Source organism: Pinus tabuliformis, chromosome 3_2, assembly GCF_031772625.1.
Source record: "Pinus tabuliformis cultivar Carrire ecotype Pingquan chromosome 3_2, CPIR1, whole genome shotgun sequence".
NCBI lineage: Eukaryota > Viridiplantae > Streptophyta > Pinopsida > Pinales > Pinaceae > Pinus > Pinus tabuliformis.
In genome coordinates this window covers 1279391106-1279405203 of record NC_142302.1, presented here as the reverse complement: position 1 = coordinate 1279405203, position 14098 = coordinate 1279391106, and the positions used below count along the sequence as shown (strand labels likewise).

Here is a 14098-nt window from a genome sequence, read left to right as displayed (position 1 = left end):
GAGGTTAACCAAGACAAAAGTTACTCATCGTAGTGGCCAGAAAGGTTTAAAAGCACTGATAACAACCTTTGTAAGTATATTAAACATGTGATATTTTTTTAATAAATTTTGTACTAGAAGAAAGTCATTGTTATCTAATTTCTCCCTATTTACTGATTGATAGGAACTAAAATATGGAAGACCTCCAAATCATTTGGAAAAGGAGGTGCTGCAACAAAAGAGATGGGTTGAATTTGTTGTTTGGATGGACTCTATGGTATGTAATCTTAGTTGGATTTCCAATATACTTTTAAACCATATTTTCATTTTATTTTTTAGTACTATTAGATATTATATCTTACCTCATTTTATGGTTAACATTGTATAACAAAAACATGCGTTGTGTTATGTAATTAATACTAACATGTAATATTGATTTTTTTTGTCAGAATGCTATAGGTAATGATTGCCAAGACGATGATCCAAATTATGTTCAACATATATCAAGAGATGATGAGGATGAGGATGAGGATGATGGTGGTGAAGGAGGAGATGATGATGATAGTTGCAGTGTTGGTGATGATGTGGATCAGAGTAATGAGGATGGTCAAGATGATCATGAGGATGATCTTGGTGGTGGTAGCTAGGCATGCACATGCATTGTTTTTTATGAAGAAATTATTGTGTAGAATGACATTGTTATGTTTAGATGGGTGTTGTGAATTTACCCTATATCAATGAGACATTTTGATTTTGTAATCATACAATGAGTTTGATTTATGTATGTTGTTAATTTATCGTAGAATAACGATATTCATGAAATATTTTGATTTGTTAATCATATTTGAATTTTAGTTGTTTTGATTAAAAATAATACTGATTTTATTAGTATTATGTTGCTATTTTATACATGTTTTGAAAATTGTTAATGACACATTGTTATTTTTTTGGATGGATGTTGTCAATTTCTCTTAAATTTCTTTACAAATGATTTTGAATTGTGATATCTGCTTTAATGATATTTAGAAACTATCATATATTTCACTATGAATCTATAAAGGGGGTCATATATGTAAAGAAAAATATACTCTATATAAGAAGTCAAATGCGGATGTAACCATGGATGCAAAATTGAAAGTAAAATTGGATGTTAAACTAGGAATTAATACAAAATGCAAACAATTGACATACAAAGTGTTTTAAATTAGAAGTGAAAAATTGTGCAATAGTTGACACAAAGAAGGGAACAAAACATGGCATACAAAAGGATATCAAATTGGGCAAAAACAAGGACACATAAATGGGCACCAAATTAGATGCAAAAAAAGACAACAACTAGATGTAAAATAAGATGCAAAGTTGAGTGTTAAAAAGAAGCAAAAAACGTTACAAATTAATATGCCAAATGATGATGCAAATAATGGTGTAAATTTGGGATGCAAACTTGGGTGCAAAAAAGGAAAAAAAAAAAAAGATGTAAGAAAAGACATAAAACAAGATGCAAAATGGGGCTGAAAAAAGGTGAAACCAAGGATGCCATATTGGATGTAAAAAATGATTCCTAATCACATGCAAATTTAGGCTCAAACTCAGACACAAAATTATATGCAAATGTGGACACAAAATGAGGCAAAAAAAGATGCAAATTTGGATGATGAAAACGATGTAAAACTAGACACCAAAAAAATGCAAAATTGGATGAAAAAGTCGGTGTAAATAATGGTGCAACATTGGACACAAGTAGACACAAAAAAATGGTGCAAAAAGGGGCATAAAATAGCTTAAAATTGGATGCAAAACTTGGTGCAAAAACAAATACAAAATTAGACGTAAAAAATGGCTCTACATTGAATGTACCATTAGACACAAAATAAGATGCAAAGGTGGACACAACACATGACTCAACATAAGATGCAAATATAAATGCAAATTTGGATGCTCAAAATGATGTAACATTAGGTGCAAGAGATGGTGTTAAAAATGATGCAAAATTGGATGAAACAAATGACGCAAAATATGGTGCAAAATGAGATGGGAAAAATGGAGACAAATCAAACGTAAATGTGGATGTAAAAAATGGTCCAAAAAAAGATGCAAAAATGGGCACAAAAATGGATGCAAAATTTGGTGCTAAATCAAATTCAACACATGGTGCAAAGATAGGCACCAAAGCTTGTGCAAAAATAGAAGCAAAAACTAGTGTAAGACTAGATACAAAACCTGGCGTAAGACTAGATGCAAAAACTGACACAAAATGGATGCATAAAAAGACGTTAAATTGGATTCAAAATACAGTGTAAACTTGATGCAAATGATGGTGCAAAAATGCAAGCAAAGAATGACACAAAATAGGAAGCAAAAGAGAATGAAAAATAGATGCAAAAAATGACACAAAACTAGAAGCAAAACCTGTCATAAAATAAGATGCAAATCTTGGTTCAAAATTTGACGCAAAAAATGATGCATAGTTTGGTGTAAAAAATGATGCAAAATCTAGCGTGAAAAAGGATGCAAAATCAGGTTCAAAAAAGGACGCTTTAAAAATTGTACAATAGAGCCAGATTTAGCGCCAGGTTGCTCATCACAATTACAAAAAAAATGCACTAAAATCTGGCGCTAAATCTGGCGCAAATCACTGGTTTTGTTGTAGTGATTAAAGTTGTCAAGCAATGAGTCTCCAACCCACACATGTGGATCAATGAGATGTAATACATGTGTGTGTGGTGACTAACTTAATACACCTCTCTAATAACTCCACAAACATATGTATTTCACTCTGTCACATAAATTGACAATAGTGTGATATAAGTAAACCAAGAGTAGACATAAAAGCCATAGGCAACAAACATTCCCTAGATCCTCAATTAGGTGCTTAAATGATGAAGTGAAAATGCAAGGAGAAAAGAGGAATTCATGATTTAACCATCACAAACATGTGATCAAGTGTGACTAGGAGTGTATATATTCATATATTTTCCAAAGAGGGAGGGAATACATGAGTTACCATTTATTGGCCCTTATTTTTCTTTCTTTTCCATCTTAAATATAAGACTGGGAATAAGGATTTCATAAGTTTGGGACAACTCATAGATATAATATTTACATCAATTTTCACTTCAACCTTAGAGTTTAGACTTAGATAAATCAATATAGTGTATCTTTAATGATTTTGGCTTTCGCTTTTTGATTTTATTTCATCACAAATGAAAAAAGGGGAAATATTTTGCCACAAATCTATGAATGCTTAATCATAAAGGTGTCATGTGATGAAAACAAATTAATGATGTTATTATCTATGGAAATGATGGGTATTTTTGAGAAAACCTTATGCTTGTGGATGTCTCCTCTCTGGTTGAGAGGGAGTGAGGGTAGACACCATATTATCCATGTGTCATGTACTATGGCCAGGACTAACAATCATAAGCCTAGTAAAGACACTAGTAGGGAGAATGGTGGATTGGATAAACATCTGGGACCAATATTGTTTGAGAATTTGGACTTTGACTGGGACTAATCGCCATAAGTCAAGTACATTAATCGAGGATAAGAATAGTCATGAGGATTGACATTTCCTGGTGTCAAATATTATGATAGTGGATTAGGAAATGATCATGTGAGGACATACCTGGTGAAAATCCTGGTGGGGTAAGTGCCTAGAGAGGCAGTGGTGTCAAAATTTACGCCTCCCAACATTGTGCTCTAATCTAATGCAGAGATGAACTTGTTAGTCAAGGCCTTACTATTTTGACAATGTTGGCTATGATGATGTAAATCATCATTGATGCTTATCAATCCAGATCCCTTCTTATATGAATATTTCAACTTGAGAGTACTTTTTTGTCTCATTATGAGTACCTCCCTAGTTTAGAGGGGGGGTCATCATCTTCATTATCACCATCATCACCACCATCAATGTCATCATTTCATTATCATCATAATCACCATTCATTTCATCATCATCATCATCATCATCATCATCATCATCATTACAGATATTGCAATTGTTCATAATTATAGGCATCATAAGAAATATCATCAACCTAAAAAATGCTACGAGTGTTCGAAAAGGGTTGTTAAGACACATGATATATGCAAGAAAGATAACAACTTTATTTTTTAGAGATGATCGATGATCATCATCATTAATACCATTATCATCGTCATTATAATTGTCATCATCCCCATGATCATAACTAATATAATTTTTATCATAATTGTTGTCATCTTCATCATGAACATCATAATCATCATTCATGTCATTATTGTTCTTGATGATGACTAAGATGAAAATAATTATAATGATGATAATATGATGATGACTTGGAAGATGACGCCAAAGATAATTATTATGATTTTGACCATGACAACATTTAAAAATTGGTAAGAATGGCCAAGGTCATTAGTTGTCATTGTAACTCCCATCATCTTTATCATCATTGTCATTATCATAACAATCACAATTCATGTCATTGTCATCATCTTCATTATCATCATCGTTATAATTATTGACATTGTCATCAATTGTTCATAATTTTCAATGTCATAAGAAATATCATCAATGCAAAAAATATGATGTGTGTTGGAAAAGGGATGCAAAAGTGAACAAAAAAAATGGGGGTAAAAATAGACGTAAATTTGGATGAAAAAGTAGATGCAATAGTTGATGCAAACTTGAACACAAAATAGGATTCAAACATGGATGAAAAAGTGGAAGAAAACATGGGCACAATAGTAGGCATAAAACTTAGCATGAATTGTGGTGAAACAAATGTGGATACTACAATGAATGTAAAAAAAAAAAAAGACACAAACTTGAATGCAAAAAGGAGGAAAATTTGGATGAAAAAAGGGATGTAAACATGGGCCAAACATGGGTGCAATAGTGAACACAAAATTAGTTGCAAAATTGGACGAATCAAAAGTGGATGTAAAAGTAGATTCGAAATGGGATGAAAAAAACATAAATAATATTTGATGCAAACTTGGACACAAAAGAGGATGCAAATGTGGATGCAATAGTGGAAGAAAATGTGGGTTGCAACGATAGGCATAAGATATGGCACAAATCATAGCACAAAAAAAGTGGATGAGAAAGTGGATGTAATAATAGACAAAAAAAAGGATGCAAACTTAGATGCAAGACAAGATGCTATAAGGGATGTAAAAGTGGATGCAAACACAGGTGCAACATGAGAAACAAAATTGGATGCAAAATATGGATGCAATGGAAGTACATGCAAAAAAAGATACAAAATGAGATGCAAAACCCACACAAAAGTGGATGCAAAAATAGATGCAATATTTTATGCAAAAGAGGATGCAAAGATGGATGCAAAATTGGAAGAAAACATGGGTACAATAGTAAGTACAAAACATGGCACAAATTGTGTCACAACAAAAGTGGATGTAATGATAGATGCAAAAAAAGAAGCAAATGAAGATGAAAAATAGGATGCAAAAAGGGATGTAAAAGTGGGCATAAACATGGGTGAAACAATGGATGTAAAATATGATGCAAAAGTTGATGCAACAAAATTCTATGCAAAAGTAGATGCAATATGAGACACAAAACCTTATGCAAATCTTGACGCAAAAGTGGATATAAAAAGGGATTAAAAATCGATGTAAAAGTCTATGAAAACCTAGATGTATATGAGGATGCAATCGTGGATGCAAATTTAGAAACAAAAAGAGGTGAAAAGGGAGGTGTCAAACTAGGTGCAAATTATGGCACAAGAAAAATGGATGCAATAGTGGACACAATAATAAATGAAAAAGAGGATGTAAATATGTATGCAAAACAAGATGTAAAAGTCAATGCAACAAAAGTAGATGCAAAAACTAAACACAAACTTCGATGCAAAACTTGGCACAAAGGGGATGCAAAAAATATGCAAAAATGGATGCAAAAAATGACGCAAAAAAATGATGCAAAAGAGAATGCAAGAGATGATGAAAAAGTTGATGCAAGTGTAGGCACAAAAAGTGGATGTAATAGAGGATGCAAAAGATGGCGAAACAAAATTAGGTGCCAAACGTGATGCAAAACATGGTGCAAAGGATGGCACAAAACTTGGTATAAAACGTGGTGTAAAACTTGGTGTAAAATCTGATGAAAAACCTATTACAATACCTGGTGCTAAACTTTATGTAAGACTTGGTGCAAAACTCGGTGAAAACTTTGCATCAAGTTTTGCACCATATTTGATAAATGGACACAAATAGCACCAAAAATAGTCTCTAGACGCAAAAAAGGAAGCAAAAAGGGATGCTAATCACAGGGTTTTGTTGTAGTGTCTTACCATGAATTCACATTTCCTCTTGAGCCTTTGCTTCCCACCAAACTAGTGTTGCTCCTTCTAGCCTCAATGAAGCCAACTTGGTTTTTATGTCATCTTCTTGAAGGTTCTAAATTCTACAATAAACCTCCAATTGTCGAATTCAATTGTCTAACTTTTCTGCATTCACCTCACCATTGTACATGGGAAGTTCAAACTTAATGTCCAATTTGAGTAAGAGATTTTTTTCTTTTAGGGTTTTTGAATGAGTATGAACAATTTTTGTGGTGGAAGTGGAAGATGATGTTGTTTGAGATGACAAGGAAGATGAAGATGATGAGAAAGAATAAGATGGTGGAGATGGAGGAGGCTTTCCTCAATTACCCTTTGAATCCTTCGTTTCATCTTTTTTATCTTCTCAGCTTCCCTCACCATGTGGGGACTTAGAACTCTCTCCAGCCATTCTAGTATTTCTCTCTTCATAGAGGACTCTAACTATGCTAGTTAAGTCATAGAAAGCTTTCATGAATGCTTCCTCTTCTGAAAGACCTTTAGTGTCTCTTGCTCTAGACATGATGGCTTTGGATTCAAGCTCAGCTTCTGGTACTGATTGTACCTCCTCAATCTCAATTGAAGGTAAAACTTGAGGTGTTTCAAGTGTAGCTGCAATTGAAACTTTGGGTGGAGATTGTGGCCTTGTGGCTCTCCTTCTTCTGGGCATTACCTCAGGATTTGCAACCAATAGTTTCATTTCTCCTCTCTGCAACTTTAACCTTGTAAGCATCACAAATTTTCAACCATTAAAACCCTACTTGCACAAAACTCAAGAAATCAAGAAAATAACCTTTGCTCAGATAGCAGTCTCACTGAGTTTGAATTTGAGATCAGGTACATCAAGGGAAAGGAGAAAAGGGTTGCAAATGATCTCAGTATAAGAGTGCAGGTGAATCACATTGCAACATCGAGTTCTTATGGGACAAACTTGTAGGAGCGTATCTTGCAGGCTGGACAACATGATGAAAAGTATGAAAGGTTGAGGCATAGGCATTAAGAATATGGTGAAGGTAATAGGGATGAGGAGTATCATCTCACAAAATATGGCCTGGTCAGATTCAAGAACATGATTTATGTGTCGTATAATAGTGAGCTCAAGATGCTTACCTTGAGAGAGTTTCATTTTAAGCCATATTCAGGCCACCTGGGATATCAGAAGATAACAATTAAGAAGTTCTATCATTGGTTGAACTTAAAGAAATAAGTGGTTGAGTTTGTTGCGAGAAGTTTGGACTATTAGAAAGTAAAATTAGAGTGTAATCATAGAGGTGGTTTATTATAGTTGATTCTGATTCCAGAGTGGAAATGGGAGGTCATTTCCATGGACTTCATTATAGGTTTGCTGAGGACATCAAAGCATCATGATTCTATCATGGATTTTGTCAACAAGTTAAGTAAGGTAGCAGTTAAGTCTATGAGTTCAAATAGTGAGGTAGCCAATATTTTCATTAGGAAGATAGTAAGATTGCATGGTGTTACCAAGAATATTGTATATGAAAGAGATTCCAAGTTCACTTCTAGGTTTTCGAAAGAGTTGTTTGCAGACTTGGGGACAAATTTGGCTTTCAGTACAACTTAACATCCAAAAAAATACTGATTGATAGATAGGGTTAATAGGATTCTTGAGGACATTTTGAGGATGTATGTCATGCATCAACAGAGGAAGTGGGAAGAGTATCTTCCACTGATATATTTTATGTATAATAATGGGTATAAGGAGTCCTTGAATATGAGTTATTTTGAGGCACTTTATGGGTGTATGTAACACCCCCTCTTCCCAGGTCCACACAAGCAACCAACCAGTGGTAAACATGCGACGAGAGAGGTCACTATAAGGGATTCAACTTCCTTGGTGACCTTAAGGAAATGGAGTCGACGTAACATATTAAAAAAACCCATGCACATTAGCAAAAATACACTCAGAAGAAATGTCAACCACTCAGACATACTGTCCCTGAGTCCCACTGACGTTTTAAACCTTTTAACGCTTGGTCACTCTCATGCTATAGGCAAGACAACATCCATAAGGAAAAGTCTCTCTCACAGGCCTATGTGCCAACATCCCTAGACTCTTTTCAGTAGACCTATGCTAGTGTCCTTGAGATTTGAGCCACTTTTCTAGCCCAGAATCCTGACCTCTACCCATAACTTGTTACAACCTCTAGAATCCATCAATGACATGATGAAATATAAACATATAAAAATTCAAACTAAGGACTAGGCCTGAGCATCCCCAACTAGGACTAACATTCTGGAATCAATGCAACCTATAGGTCTAGAATACAAGACAAAGCATAAATGGCTGAAAGAAATTATGAAACATAACCAGAAGGATCACCACCTTCTCCATTGAACTATTCTATCATTAATTAGGTCTTGCATCCATCCATTTAACAATTACAAGTAAATACATGAAATAACCATGACATGAACCAGTCATATAACCATGCTTATAACAAGCATAAAACCATATAAATATCAGAGATATGCCAACCACTAAATCCACATATAAACAAGTGAAAAAGTAAGAGAAATTAGCTTTTAGTAATCATAGGCAAATCTAACTAGGTTCGGGACTTCCACATACCACTCAATCATAGACATGGATGAACCAAATCTCTCTTTTAGCTAGTCACCCCTGTGCCATATTCCAAGCATGAGTGTGGTATCTCATAGAACAAACAATCCAAGAAAATCGAAGGGAATCCAGAGGTTAAACCACCTCCACCCTCATCAAACTATGATCACACTAAAATCAATGCTCCGATCACAACCAAACCGTACTTGGAATGCCATCTAGAATCCATCATTATCCTTGAGGAATTTTCAATATCCTTGTCTCTCAGGCTTTAGCACAATCCAATCCCGAATCACTAGGCCCTAAACTGAGACAAGTCTCCCTGGATTTTTGTAATCAAACCTAGATCACTAGGCCCTAAACCGAGACTTCTCCCTTAAGCTTTACCATGTATCTTGCTAAAACCAGTCAAGGGATTCCTAGGCCTTTGGGAATGAAACTTGAGACCACCTCCATCTTGGATTACAAAATCCATCCGAAAAACCAAAGCTCAAAGCTGAGATAAACACCTCAACATACCATGAAATCCAGAAAAAAAATCAAGGCTAGGCTAAAAACCATAGTCATAACCCAGCAAAACCATGCCACTGACAACAATAGAACCATACACCAACATGCAAACCCATGCATGTCCTAACCAGCTAGGAGATCACACATGAAAAATGTTACCTGCAAGTATTCCTGCTGAAGATTCTTGATCCTGCTTTCCTTTCCTTGATCCTTGCTTTCCTTCCTTTCCCTTTGCTTGCTTTTCCTTTCTTGCTCCAAAGCTAGAGTGCTCCAAAAAAACTCTAAGTGACCAAGAGTGAGAGAGAGAGAGAGAGAGAGAGAGAATAATGAGAGAGCTCCAAACTTGAACTAACAAAAGGTTACCAACTGATCCTTAGAAGCCTTTTTATTAATGAGGCCTCTATTTTCTTCATTTTCCATTATTTTCCTTCAATTTACTCCTCACATGCAACCTGTGACCTTTCACCTTACTTTTATCCAAGTTTCCTTTATTTTCATAAATAAATTTGCCAAAACTGCATTTTTTCCTTTTAATGCCTTTGCCTTAGCCTTTTCCAATTTTCCTTAGCAAAGCACACATCCAGTGATGCCCACTAGGATATCTTTGTCCAACATTCAACTTGTAATAAGTGTCCCTTAACCGTGGTCTTATTTTTCCCTTATTAACTTTTATTACATGAACTTTTCACTAGGGTTGTTACAGTGGAGTTGTAATACTCCTATCAGCTAGAGTGATCCAATGAATAGGGTATGTTGGACTGGATATGTTGGCATATATGGAACAAGAAATCCATGTTATTAAAAGGAATTTAAAGGCAATACAAGTCAGGTAGAAGAGTTATGCAGATCATCACAAGGTATTTAAGGAGTTTCGGGTTGGAGAGCAAGTGTACTTGTGCATCAAGCCCAAGAGGATTTCCTTAAGGATTGGATCATGTGCCAAGTTGGCACCTTGGTATTTCAAGCCTTTTGAGAACCTTCATAGGATTAGATTAGTGGCCTAGATACTTGCATTGCCTTTGACATTGGAATTACATGATGTTTCCATGTTTAATTGCTTAAGAAGTATGTCCAGGATGCTGATCATGTGATTCACTGGTCTGTATTGCAGGTGGAACAAAAGGGAGAATTCCAGCCAGAACCACAATGCATATTGCAACAGAAACAACTTATACTCTAGAATAGAACAATCGAGCAAGTTAAAGTGCAGGAGAAGCACTTTGGGCTTGATGAAGCTACATGGGAGATGGCAAATCATATGCAAACTATCTGTCCTTCATTATTTGTTGGTTCGAACAAATGAGTTCTTGGTATATGTATATGTATATGTATATGGATGTCGTGGTATATATCACAATGAGTTGTGCTATAAATCTCCAATAAGCAGTATGATTGTCATGTTTGTCATGTTGGTCATGGTTTGTAGTAGTTGTTCATTGTAAATACTACATTGAGCTATGTTATAAAGCTCCATGGGTAGTATGTTTTGTTTTCAATGGTTTGCTGGTCATAGGTGTCATTGAACACCGAGGATGGTGTTCCCCCAAGGGGGAGGGGTTTGTAACAACCCCTGGTTTATTTTCCATGTAAATAAAATAAGACCAAGGTCATGGGACACATATTCCAAGATGAATGTTGTAAAAAACATAATGATGGGTATTATTGGTGATTAATTAATGGCTATGGAAATTGGCAAAGACATTGGAAAAGGCAAAGTGGCAATAATTGGAATTTTATTTATGAAATAAAGGAGAATAGGAGAAAAGGAGGGTGAAGAGACGTAGATTTGCATGAGTGTTATAGCTCCATTTATCACTCTTGGTACTTGTGATTCTTGGTTTATGGCCTAGGGTAACCCCTCCTTCCATACGTAGTCCAAATATTTTAAAAACAATGTTTTATTCCCTGCACGCTACTTTGCCCTGAGATAAAAGCGTGTACACGCGGGTTAGTCAATACCCAATCCGCGTATATCTGTTAAAACACTTAAAAAAATAAATTTCCTTAATTATGGGCCGAGTTCATGGGTTTTACCTATTGTTTACCTCCTAGTTCCGATGGCCTAATTGTTTCCCAACTAAAAAACTATTTGGGAGAAGTATAAATAGACTTCTATGGGAAGGCCTTAAGGAGGAGAATAGATAGAATTATTATACTGAGATTATCCTTGATTGAGTCTGAAGTATCCCTATGCTTCATGCACTTCCCCAAGTTTCAGGAAACCCTTGTTTCCTTGATTGTTGATATTCTCCCTCTTGCTTGAGATATCATGGTATTGGTTATGGAAGGAGGATGTTGAAGACTGGGACTAGATGGATTTGGAGGACGGTTTCGCTTGGAGCCTGAAGAATAAGACTCAGATGAATTTTTTTCGTGTTAGTTGTAGCTTTCTATAATAAAAAGAAGCATTGTCTTGTTCCCGAGATTGACTTTGTTTATGCATCAGATACTATTGTAATTCATGTAGCATGTTATTTTGATGTATAACTAATCATTTACTTATATGATATAAAGTTGATTTCATTAAAATGCTTTATCTATATGCTATGTATGTTCGAATTGGTTGATTTGTAAATATGAAGATCATCAGGAGTTGCAGAGGGTCTGAACCCAGCCAAAACTACCTAAACGAAGGACATCCAGGTATGGTCGCTATTGCATAGTTTGTTTATATAAGCATGTTTCCTGAGTTGTATGAGTGTTTCTTACTGTAGTTTGTTCTTGCACTGTTGGGGTTCCAACCCAAAGCCCTAGGGTACTTATTCCCGTAACAGAATTAGCGACTCCACTGGGGATAATAATCTTGTTATTCCTAGTTTGGGTTGTTCAGTGTTAATCATGGCTCAGTTCTTGGTTTGCTTGTTGTGACAGTATTGTTTGGTCTAGTAGAAACTCAGACCTTAGGTCTGATCTTTTTGATTTGGCTTTGTTTTTTATTTTTCTTGCAAAACTCAGTATACGCATTTTAGTCTGTTTACAGTAGCATACACACGCTTGTTTCTGTGAAGTGAACCTGCATATACACGAGTTTCCTTTATCAGAAGTGCATGTACATGCCTCCGTCCTTGAACACAGTCACATATACCATTTTTGCATTGTTTTTTCAAATCTCTCTGCCCAGAAAGATTTGTTTCTTGGTCTGTTTGGTCTTTGAGTGGTCAATTTCTGTCTTTAGAATTTTTCTATTCTACGAGCTTACTATTTTGAAATCTCTTCCACTTTGAAAATTTTTGGCCTAGGTTTGCTTTTGAGTGAGTTTTATGATTTGTGTTTTGGCACACAAGACTTCTTATAGAGGTTCTTGATTGTTCTGGTCCTCTAGAACAACAGATTGTTTTCAATCTTAGTGTCAAGCTTGATTATTGGTTTACTTGATTTGCTTTCCGTCATTTTGTGGCCTTACACCTTTTCTTGCTTTTTGAAAGTTTCTTTTTTATGAATTTGAAAGTGTTTCTTTCCTGACTTCTTGGTTAGTTTTTCAAAGATCTTTGCTGCTGTTTGGGTCGTTTAGTGCAAGTTGAAGCCTTTTTCTTGTTCAAGTTTTCATTCGTTGTCAAATTTGTAACTTGCAAAGTTTCCTTGTGCTTTTCTTTTGATCTTTGAGTCTTAAGTGGCATTTTGAGTGCTTTTGAAAGGTTGTTTTGATTGCTTCTTGAAAAAGAAAAGTTCTTGAAAAAGAAAGGTTGTTTTCTTTTGTCAAGTTTGATTTTGGTTTCTTTTGATTTTTTGAAAGTGAATTGTGATATTTTAGATTTGTCCTTCTTGTTTGGAGAAGATTTTGTATTCAAAATTCGTATTCTTTTCAAACACCTAAGTTGAATTATTAATAGTTATAAACAATTGCTTTCATTCCTTTTTAGAGTAATTTAGGATCTTGCATCTTCATTTACACCTTGCATTAGGGTAGTTTTTCATTATTAAAGCATCAATAGTCTTTTTAGTTTGTGTGTGTGTGAAGTGTGTTTTGAGAAAAGAAAAGAAAAGGTTTTTGCTTTATAGAAGTTTCATAGAACCCAAGTAGAAGTCTCTTTTCATCGAAGAACAAACAATTGCATTCAAATAAGTTGGTTTTTCATTGATTTCTTTTGTGTCATACAAACACCATTGGTTTCATTTCCATTTATCCCTTTGACTTAAAAGAATAGCCATTTAAAAATCAAGCGCTTAATAAAATAAACTAGAACTTTTGTATTGTTATCAAAATACACCAAAAAGTTTAGGTTTACTAGGGCCTTGGATTAGGCGAGAGGAGAGTTAACTCTCCAAGGCCACCCTAAATTGTAAAACATAGAAGTTTGATTAAAGAGTGAAATCCAATAGCGTTAGGGAGATCGGGAAAAATTTGAGATTGAGAGTTAAGCACGAGGGTTCGTGAAGATAAGGACGAGAAATACCCCCTCTCTTACTTGTCGGATCCTACCTCACGGCTGTTCCGCCCAACTTCTGGTATGAGTTGGTTAGCATAGTTGCCTATCTTAGGGATCCACACAGGTGGCTATGGAGGGGAATCCCGTGGCACCTGAGGTTGACGTTGCATCACGTTTAGCAGTACTTATGGAGGGCACCCTTGCAAATCTTGGGGGCTTGCACTGACAAAGGCTGTCGTCTGGAGGTCAACGTAACTACCTCTGATAGCTTTGCCAGGAGGCCTAAGGCATATTACCTTAGTCTATTTTTGGAAGGCCCTTATTATTAACTT

At 35.3% G+C, this 14098-nt stretch overlaps 1 long non-coding RNA gene across 1 annotated transcript; it reads left to right on the top strand.

Moving 5' to 3' along the window:
* Position 1: 1 nt before the first annotated feature.
* On the top strand, positions 2 to 795 carry LOC149185413 (uncharacterized). The gene is made up of 3 exons (XR_016257840.1): positions 2 to 70; positions 164 to 256; positions 429 to 795. It is a non-coding gene; the product is annotated as an uncharacterized LOC149185413 (long non-coding RNA).
* Positions 796 to 14098: the final 13303 nt, after the last annotated feature.